The following is a 10,318-nucleotide window of genomic DNA, read 5'->3' as shown; positions in this document are numbered from 1 at the left end:
TGCATACAAATTCAAGATGAGGAAACGAAGGGTATCAAATCAGAAGAAAAGAAGACATAAGCTAAATAATCCGTATTATGGATGCGGTGAACTAATAAAGAACAAAATACAACAATTTAGAAGAAGAAATGTAAAGGTCAAGGAGGTGTAACGGGTCAAGTCTGAACCCAAACACAGGACTCCAGAGACCTTTGACCTTCTAGTTCAACTTCTGGAAACAGGAGGCAGAGCACAGCAGAAAGACTGCCGGGTTCACCGAGTCAGGGCTACCGGCTCAAACCGGAACACAGGGACCAGATCACCACCAGAGGGAGGAGTCACGTGGATCAGCATCAGAGGGAGGAGTCATGTGGATCAGCATCAGAGGGAGGAGTCACGTGGATCAGCATCAGAAGAAGGAGTCACGTGGATCACCACCAGAGGGAGGAGTCATGTGGATCACCACCAGAGGGAGGAGTCACGTGGATCACCATCAGAGGGAGGAGTCATGTGGATCAGCATCAGAAGAAGGAGTCACGTGGATCACCACCAGAGGGAGGAGTCATGTGGATCACCACCAGAGGGAGGAGTCACGTGGATCACCATCAGAGGGAGGAGTCACGTGGATCACCATCAGAAGAAGGAGTCATGTGGATCAGCATCAGAAGAAGGAGTCACGTGGATCACCACCAGAGGGAGGAGTCATGTGGATCACCATCAGAGGGAGGAGTCATGTGGATCAGCATTAGAGGGAGGAGTCACGTGGATCAGCATCAGAGGGAGGAGTCACGTGGATCACCATCAGAAGAAGGAGTCATGTGGATCACCATCAGAGGGAGGAGTCATGTGGATCAGCATCAGAGGGAGGAGTCATGTGGATCAGCATCAGAGGGATGAGTCATGTGGATCACCATCAGAGGGAGGAGTCATGTGGATCAGCATCAGAGGGAGGAGTCATGTGGATCAGCATCAGAGGGAGGAGTCATGTGGATCACCATCAGAGGGAGGAGTCATGTGGATCAGCATCAGAGGGAGGAGTCATGTGGATCAGCATCAGAGGGAGGAGTCATGTGGATCACCATCAGAGGGAGGAGTCATGTGGATCAGCATCAGAGGGAGGAGTCATGTGGATCAGCATCAGAGGGAGGAGTCATGTGGATCAGCATCAGAGGGAGGACTCACGTGGATCAGCATCAGAGGGAGGAGTCACGTGGTCCGGATCTATTTCCTTTTACACTCAACGAGCTGCATTTGAATTAAAAACACAAAGTGCATGTTCAGGACTTGAAGTATTACAACATAACACGTCAGAATCTTCCATTTCATTCAGACTCAACAGCTTTCATCACAAACTAAAAAGAAGCTATGAAATAAACTTTAACAGAGAATTCACACTCACTGAATCGGTGACAAACACTTTACTTAAGTCACCGTCTTGAGGAGCTTCGTACAGATTTCGTCCTGCAGCAGCGCATCAGTTGTGATGTCATACTCTGTAGGATGTTAATTTATTCGTCCTCTCCCCAGATCAGAACGGTTCAACCTGAAACATGGAGGGACAAGAGCAAGTGATTTAGATTTAGATCTGCTCACGAGCAGTGAGAGGGACTTTCCTCCTGGACATGTGAGTCTCTTTCATATTGAAATGAGGAATTTACATTTTATACAGTCAGTTCTGAGCATTTATTCAATGACTTTACAGAAAAACAAGAGATTTTAGATAATAATATGAAAATGATGAGGCCCAATGAGTTTCTCCCACTATAGATGTAGTAAAGCATCATAGATGTCACCAACATCAAACAGGAGGACTCGAGGAATACCTTGAGTAGGCCTTGCAATATCTACCATCTTCTGTATTATACAACATCCCAGCCTCTTATTCTCCTCGTCGTTGACAGTTGGCTCTCCTGCTCGCAGCGCTGCAGCACAGAGGCCCTCACAGGCTCTGCAGGCGCTCGCTGGAATCACATCACTGAGATGAGAGCGTTGTGTGTTCAGGTGAAACAAAGTTTGCCACACAGGGCGGCAGAATCCATCATCATTATGAGCTCATGACTGTCGCCAAGAAAAATATGCAGTCATCCTCCCCCCGCACACACAGACACACACAGACACACACACACACAGACACACACACACACACACACACACACACACAGACACACACACACACAGACACACACACACACACACAGACACACAGACACACAGACACAGACACACACACACACAGACACAGACACACACACACACACACACAGACACAGACACACACACACACACACAGACACAGACACAGACACACACACAGACACACACACACACACTCACTCACTTTGAAAGACGTCATTGCACATTTGGTCTTTTCGACTTACGCACATGCATACACTCCTACATAAATAACACAAAAACATGCACAGTCACAATCACACACACCTACACACGAGCGGCCCTGCAGAGCCTGTGAAGACTTTCCACTCTGGAGGAACAATTCCACAACATGAGAGAGCTTCAGCAGATCAGAGGGAGAGAGAAGCAAATAGATGTAAAGACAGAAAACTAAAGTGTTTTAAAATGGATGAGTGTTTAACAATGTGTGTTTTTATTCCCATTCATGAAAATAAAAACATAAAATGTAAATCGTATTGTCATATTTACACAGGTACACACGTGGCATTTGTCAATTGCAATTTGTGTGAACCCTTTCACAGTTTGTTTTTACTTCACGAATGTTAATTGCAACAATTTGGTTCCATAAAAATATTATTATATTTCCTTCTTTTATTTAGCTCAACCCTTTATGTCACTTCTGGTTGCACAGAGACTACATGGTGACGGACAAAACCAAGATGGCAATGGCCAAAACGCTCAAAGCTACAAAACTACAGTCCACCATCAGTGTGTGACATCACAGCGTCTCTTTCTTCTCATGCACCTTATGAGCAGCAGCATGGCTGAAGCTATCTCTGTGGCTATTGGCTATTGCTAAAGCTACACTTGGAAAAACAATATGTCGCTGGGCAGAAGCATAAAAGATCTGTCAGCATGAGAACCAGGTTCATCTCAACAGATCATAAAGGTTCAACGAGTAATTAAAGCTGCGAGCAGCTGTGAGCGGGCCCTCGCTGGCTGCAGCATGCGGGTCGCCATATCAACAAGCTTTTGATGACATTGAACCAGTAATGATCAGTAATGATCCACAGAGAATTGAAATCAATCGGATGTAATCTCTAGGAGGAGTTTGTTAAAGTACGACGCCTGGAAACAAGGAAAATGCCAAAATTGAGTGATTCACTATAGCGCCCCCTGGTGTTAAAATATTCTCAAAATATTTGGGTAGGTTAAGGGACACGATGTTGACATATGATATAAAGTTTGTGAGGTTAATTGGTTCATATCTTCTAAACGCAATGAGATATCGAGAACATTTGTTACAAAGTTTGATCACATTGATTCAACAATGAACCTCAGAAAGTTTCGTAAGAATCGGACCAAGCGTTTAGGAGACGTTGGAAAAAAAGTGTTTTTCACAAAATTCAAAATGGCGGAAAATCTAAGTAGGCGGAGCTTAAGGGTCCCACTTTGTTGTTTTTTGTAGAGCAGGTCCACCCGAACATATGTGCCAAATTTCAAGTCAATCGGAGATAGGTGGGAAAAATGTATAAGTTTTACATCCAAAGGGGGCGCTATGGAGCAAATGTTTTCGACTTTTTTCTGACACCCCAATCACATTGGCATTTTCGCCAATTCAGAGAGGTGTGCAAATTTTGAAGAATTTACGTATATCCCAAGCCCCTCGTTTGTCCATGCAATGAGGAACAATAATGAGAAAAATAATAACAAACATTTCAGTTTCAATAGGGCCTCCTCCGGTCTGACGTTGCCAGCGGCTCAGACCCTCATTAAAGTGTTCAGGTTGATGGACATTCCTCCCACTGTCTTCTCGTAGAGGAGCAGGGACAGGGCTTCCAGGACGTTCAGCACCATGGACAGCTCCAGACACGTCGCGGGGCTCTGATCCTCCGCGCCGCTCTGTGGACACGTGGTCCTCCATCCAGAGAGCCATTTGGACACGGATGTGTGTGCTGGAGTGTGTCGTTTTGAAATTGGCTTTGCCATCCATGAGGTCATACGTATCAGCAGGTGGCGCCGCGATCCATTAGCGGGGGCACGCACGTCTGTGGTTTGACAATGTTGTGTGTCCACGTTGTGTGTTCAAACACGCGTGCTGGGATATCACCACTGACTCACTCCTAAGGATAGCAGGAGGTCGATAATTCAGTCATAAACGTTTTAAACCAGGATTTGCTGTAAGTTAGTCCTGATGGACAGGTGGTACCTTCATGTAGCTCCTCCATCAGTGTGAATGTTAGTCCTGATGGACAGGTGGTGCCTTCATGTAGCTCCTCCATCAGTGTGAATGTTAGTCCTGATGGACAGGTGGTACCTTCATGTAGCTCCTCCATCAGTGTGAATGTTAGTCCTGATGGACAGGTGGTGCCTTCATGTAGCTCCTCCATCAGTGTGAATGTTAGTCCTGATGGACAGGTGGTACCTTCATGTAGCTCCTCCATCAGTGTGAATGTTAGTCCTGATGGACAGGTGGTACCTTCATGTAGCTCCTCCATCAGTGTGAATGTTAGTCCTGATGGACAGGTGGTACCTTCATGTAGCTCCTCCATCAGTGTGAATGTTAGTCCTGATGGACAGGTGGTACCTTCATGTAGCTCCTCCATCAGTGTGAATGTTAGTCCTGATGGACAGGTGGTACCTTCATGGAGCTCCTCCATCAGTGTGAATGTTAGTCCTGATGGACAGGTGGTGCCTTCATGTAGCTCCTCCATCAGTGTGAATGTTAGTCCTGATGGACAGGTGGTACCTTCATGTAGCTCCTCCATCAGTGTGAATGTTAGTCCTGATGGACAGGTGGTGCCTTCATGTAGCTCCTCCATCAGTGTGAATGTTAGTCCTGATGGACAGGTGGTACCTTCATGTAGCTCCTCCATCAGTGTGTGAATGGGTGAATGTCATAGTGTTACATCACATCAGCATTTAGCTTGTTTCCAGAGCAGGGTAACAACGTGTACGTTAGCAGCCACCAGGGGGCGATGGAGATTCTTGGCTTCACATGTATTTGCAGTGTAAGGTTGAAACTCAGTCAGCTGTTACTCTGTTCACAGGTGTCAGTGTGGTGAAGAACTTGTGCTTCTTTTATAAATGAAGTACTCATAATGAAATCCTATTACAATACTATGTCAGCAGGAAGAGGCATGGCACAATAAGCTGCGGCGCTCTGGGCTCTCAGACAGCTTTCCACCTGACTGATGCAGCCAGGTCTAAGGGGGGGGGGGGGGGGGGGTCTACCTTGCTCTCCAGGCGTTATATGAGACGAGCAGGCATCACTGTGATCGATGGCTTCCTCAAACATTACATCAGTAGCTCACCTGGAGGACAGAGCTCAATGCTGAACAACTTCACTCTGTCTGGACCCTCGATCACTCAAACAGAAACACTTATAAACACTTATAAACACTTATAAACACTTATAAACTTCTCCGATTCAAGTCTGCTGAGCTGCTTTATTCACTGTTTTCTGAGGGAAAGTAAGACTCACTCATTTCCATATCACATTCATCTTCTTTTCTTTAGTGTGTAAAGTACCTTTTCTTGAGAACATGTTTTGTTAGTCGTTGAGATGCAGATATTAATTAAAAGATGCTGTGACTGATCGCGTGACATCATTAATCTAAAGGAACAGATGACGTCGTTAGCAGGAGAGGATTAAATCTACTCCATGAAGGAAAACAAAAGCGTAATAATATGGCTATGAAACACACACACACACACACACACACACACACACACACACACACACACACACACACACACACACACACACACACACACACAGGGTCCATTAGAGGGGCGTGTTGGTTCTGTCTGATGGTATCAGTGACGTCTGGCTGTCATCGTGTCCTGACAGTGGAGATACAGAGAAGAATCAACTGTGTGTGTGTGTGTGTGTGTGTGTGTGTGTGTGTGTGTGTGTGTGTGTGTGTGTGTGTGTGTGTGTGTGTGTGTGTGTGTGTGTGTGTGTGTGTGTGTGCACACACGTGCTTACATCAGTCATCCTCTCTGTGTTCATGGAGCCGGTGGCTGCATGTGTAAGTGTGTGACATGCAGTGACAGGACGCTGTGTGTGTTTTATCAGCTGTTTAAATGTTTCCTGTCACTCTTCCTGTCGCTTCCAGCGAGCTAACCTTTACGAGGCCGAGCTGATACCATCACACACAAACACAGAGGCGTAAACACACCCATACAGAAGCTATGGCATGCTCGTTCAGCTATGGGACATTGTTAATAATGCATATGTGAGAGATCACGCTTCTAGCATCCTCTCAGAACAACACCTGACGTCATGTACAGGTTCTTCCACAAGATCCAGAGAAATGTACAGTTTTATAAAAGTAATCATCATAATAATAATCATCTGAAACACAATATCATAATAATATTGTACATTGAATATGTTTTAAAGATCTGTCATCTTGTGATTACATCTTTTCCAATAGAATCCATAACTTCATAACTTTATGGTGAATGAAACACAGGAGGTGCTTCCTGCTGCGCTGCTCCTCCTGTGTCGTTTACTGCTGCATGCAGTACACAAAGTACACTGTACACAATGTACACTGTACACTGTACACAATGTACACACTTTACACTGCACACTGTACACAATGTACACACTTTACACTGCACACTGTACACAATGTACACACTTTACACTGTACACAACGTACACACTTTACACTGTACACAATGTACAAACTTCACACTGTACACAACGTACACATTGCACACTGTACACAATGTACACACTTTACACTGTACTCAATGTACACACTTTACACTGTACACTGTACACAATGTACACACTTCACACTGTACACTTTACACTGCACACCATGTACCCACTTTACACTGTACACAATGTACACTTTACACACTGTGCAGTGTACACTTTACAGCATTGGTTCTCAGCTGGTCTGGACCTCCATCACCCTCAATGACGAGCCGCGACCCAAATGCAGGAACATTCTCAACATCTCCAATGTGTTTAATGAAAAGATGGAGCAGTTTGAACCTGAGATAGAATGGAGACAGCAGTGTTGCATGTTTGGTGTGTGTGTGTGTGTGTGTGTGTGTGTGTGTGTGTGTGTGTGTGTGTGTGTGTGTGTGTGTGTAGGGGTGTTAAAGGTGCAGAACAAAACAAAACACTGTCAGTCTACTCCTTTAAAGGATTTACATGTTGCTGTCATGCTGTTGAATCACTTTAAAAAACGTCTTCGTCTGTGAGCGAGAGACCAACGTCCCTCGCTCACCAATGAAGGAACAAATGAACACATGAAGGAGCAGATGAACACATGAAGGAACAGATGAACACATGAAGGAGCAGATGAACACATGAAGGAACAGATGAACACATGAAGGAACAGATGAACATATGAAGGAACAGATGAAGGAACAGATGAAGGAGCAGATGAACACATGAGGGAGCAGATGAACACATGAGGGAGCAGAGGAAGGAACAGATGAAGGAGCAGATGAACACATGAAGGAACAGAGGAACACATGAAGGAACAGATGAACACATGAAGGAGCAGATGAACACATGAAGGAACAGATGAACACATGAAGGAACAGAGGAACACATGAAGGAACAGAGGAACACATGAAGGAACAGAGGAACACATGAAGGAACAGATGAACACATGAAGGAACAAATGAACACATGAAGGAGCAGATGAACACATGAAGGAACAGAGGAACACATGAAGGAACAGAGGAACACATGAAGGAACAGATGAACACATGAAGGAACAGATGAAGGAACAGATGAAGGAGCAGATGAACACATGAGGGAGCAGATGAACACATGAAGGAACAGAGGAACACATGAAGGAACAGAGGAACACATGAAGGAACAGAGGAACACATGAAGGAACAGATGAAGGAACAGATGAAGGAGCAGATGAACACATGAGGGAGCAGATGAACACATGAAGGAACAGAGGAACACATGAAGGAACAGATGAACACATGAAGTGATGCTGCTTTAAAGTGCTCTGCATGGATCAGACCGCGGGGTCAGCAGCTTTCAACAGTAAAGTTCGGTCTGGACTGTGAGCTGCAGCGAGTCCTGAGAGACTGACTGTGTTTCTCTTTGTGAGGCTGAGCGGCTCGCGGCAGCACCGCTGCTCTGAGAACACAAACTACACAACAACTACACAACAAGACTTTCACTCAGGCTCTAGTCTAAAAGTCCTCAACGAGCCTGTTGGTGAAGCTATGGAAGCACACACACATACACACACCACTTCAAAGTAAAAGCACATGCACACCACTTCAAAGTAAAAGCACATGCACACCACTTCAAAGTAAAAGCATGTACACACACAACTTCAAAGTAAAAGCACGTACATACACCACTTCAAAATAAAAGCACGTACCCACACCCCTTCAAAGTAAAATTACGTACACACACCACTTCAAAGTATAAGCACGTACACACCACTTCAAAGTAAAAGCACGTACATACACCACTTCAAAGTAAAAGCACGTACATACGCCACTTCAAACTAAACGCATGTACATACACCACTTCAAAGTAAAAACATGTATATAAACCACTTCAAAGTAAAAGCATGTATATAAACCACTTCAAAGTAAGAGCACATACATACACCACTTCAAAGTAAAAGCATGTACATACACCACTTCTAAGTAAAAGCATGTACATACAGCACTTCAAAGTAAAAGCAGTGTTGTTGTATTTCATTCATAGCTGCATCTTATTGATTTATCTTTCATGTTTGATTGACCTCACGTGGGCCGGACTGGGAGAGCTGTAAGACGTCCTTCCTCGTCTGCGTTCATGATCATCTCCTGCTCGTCAGCGGAGAAAAAAGTGTCTTGTCCTTTGAGTTTATTTTCCATGTTGTAGCTATGAATATCATGGTGTCAGAGCTCAACGCTGCTCTCTTTTGAAGAGGAACGTGCACGAGCAATTATCCTGATGACCGCCGTCTGTTCTGAATTAACGAGACCGTTTGAGGGCAGTTCAGCCTTTGAGGAACCGAGTTAGCCTGACGTCAAGCATCGCAGTAAGGTAAGCTGGATGATAAGACATTTGATCAGCTCTGTTGAGCCACGTATGAGAAATGGAGCCCAATGCCTTATATATATATATATATATATATATATATATATATATATATATATATATATATATATATATATATATATATATATATATATATTTTCTTTTTGATTTTCCAGCAGACCAGGCTGTCCCTGGTGGTCTTGAGTTTGATGCTGGAAGTGTTCTGTATAACAACATAAAGCTGTGTGCACGTCTTCAGACGTCAAGGCTTCAGAGAGCTGAGACGTGTTGTGCATCACCACGACTGCTTTCCAATGAAAAGCCTCCGCCTGTCTGTCTGTGGCCACATGGAGACCTGGGCGCCCTCTAGTGGCAGGACGCAGAACAGTTTGAAGCAACATGTTTGTCATCTGGGCCAAACTGAGAAACTTCTTATTTTTAGATCAAATACTTGGATTCAGGCAGTGTAGTACCTCAGCCTGTACTATGTACAGAGGCTGAGGTCCTAATCCAATGAAAATGAAAGGAATGTTCTGACAGTACAACTTCAAGCTGCAGGACCTATAAGTGGATCAGAGAAGTATTCCTGCACGATGTCCCCAAAGCAGCGTGTGAGGATGGACAGCAGCTCATGAATATTCCCCTTTTCGACTGGTTGGTTGGTGCTTGGACATGTAAAGACATATTTCATTGATATCTACATTTAGCTCTTTTCTCCTGTTCTGGAGGTCGTAGGTCAACCTGCTGGAGGTGGTACGAGTGTGACCTGTTTGAGTGTGGAGGCAGAAGGAAATCAACACTGAAGCAGCTTCTGAGTGTTAAGTGTAAAACACATGTGACTGCTGATGCATCACATCTCCATCACACCATCTGACGCATGCTTCACACACCCTTTGCTTCACACACATGCACGCACACACACACGCACACAAAAGGACGCACGCTCTGCTGTATCCCCTCCCTCCTCCGGAGCCGCTGAACTATATAAGTCCTCTGTGTCGGAGTTAAAGGAGACCTGCAGCACCTGGTTGAGAAGAGCCCATCCTCCACCAGCAGACTCTTCCTGTCGCCTCCTCAAAGTAAGTCTCTCTTCTCTCAGACCTGTTGAGACGCCGCGTCCTGCTTCACGGGACCGTCATACCAGTTTAATGACATAGGAACCAATTATTT

At 44.9% G+C, this 10,318-nt stretch overlaps 1 protein-coding gene across 1 annotated transcript in view; it reads left to right on the top strand.

The window, feature by feature from the left end:
• Positions 1 to 10,174: 10,174 nt before the first annotated feature.
• Positions 10,175 to 10,318, top strand: part of pyya (peptide YYa) — a 7,230-nt gene continuing 7,086 nt past the window's right edge. Inside the window, exon 1 of the mRNA XM_068596125.1 lies at positions 10,175 to 10,227. The gene's annotated coding sequence lies outside the window, so the exon portion shown is untranslated. The remainder of the gene's footprint in view (positions 10,228 to 10,318) is intronic.

Source organism: Clinocottus analis, unplaced genomic scaffold (genome assembly GCF_023055335.1).
Source record: "Clinocottus analis isolate CAN_PGR_092001 unplaced genomic scaffold, fCliAna1.0.p SCAF_34, whole genome shotgun sequence".
NCBI classification, from domain to species: Eukaryota; Metazoa; Chordata; class Actinopteri; order Perciformes; family Cottidae; genus Clinocottus; species Clinocottus analis.
The sequence above is the reverse complement of the archived record's forward strand: the minus strand, read 5'-3'. Positions and strand labels throughout refer to the sequence as shown.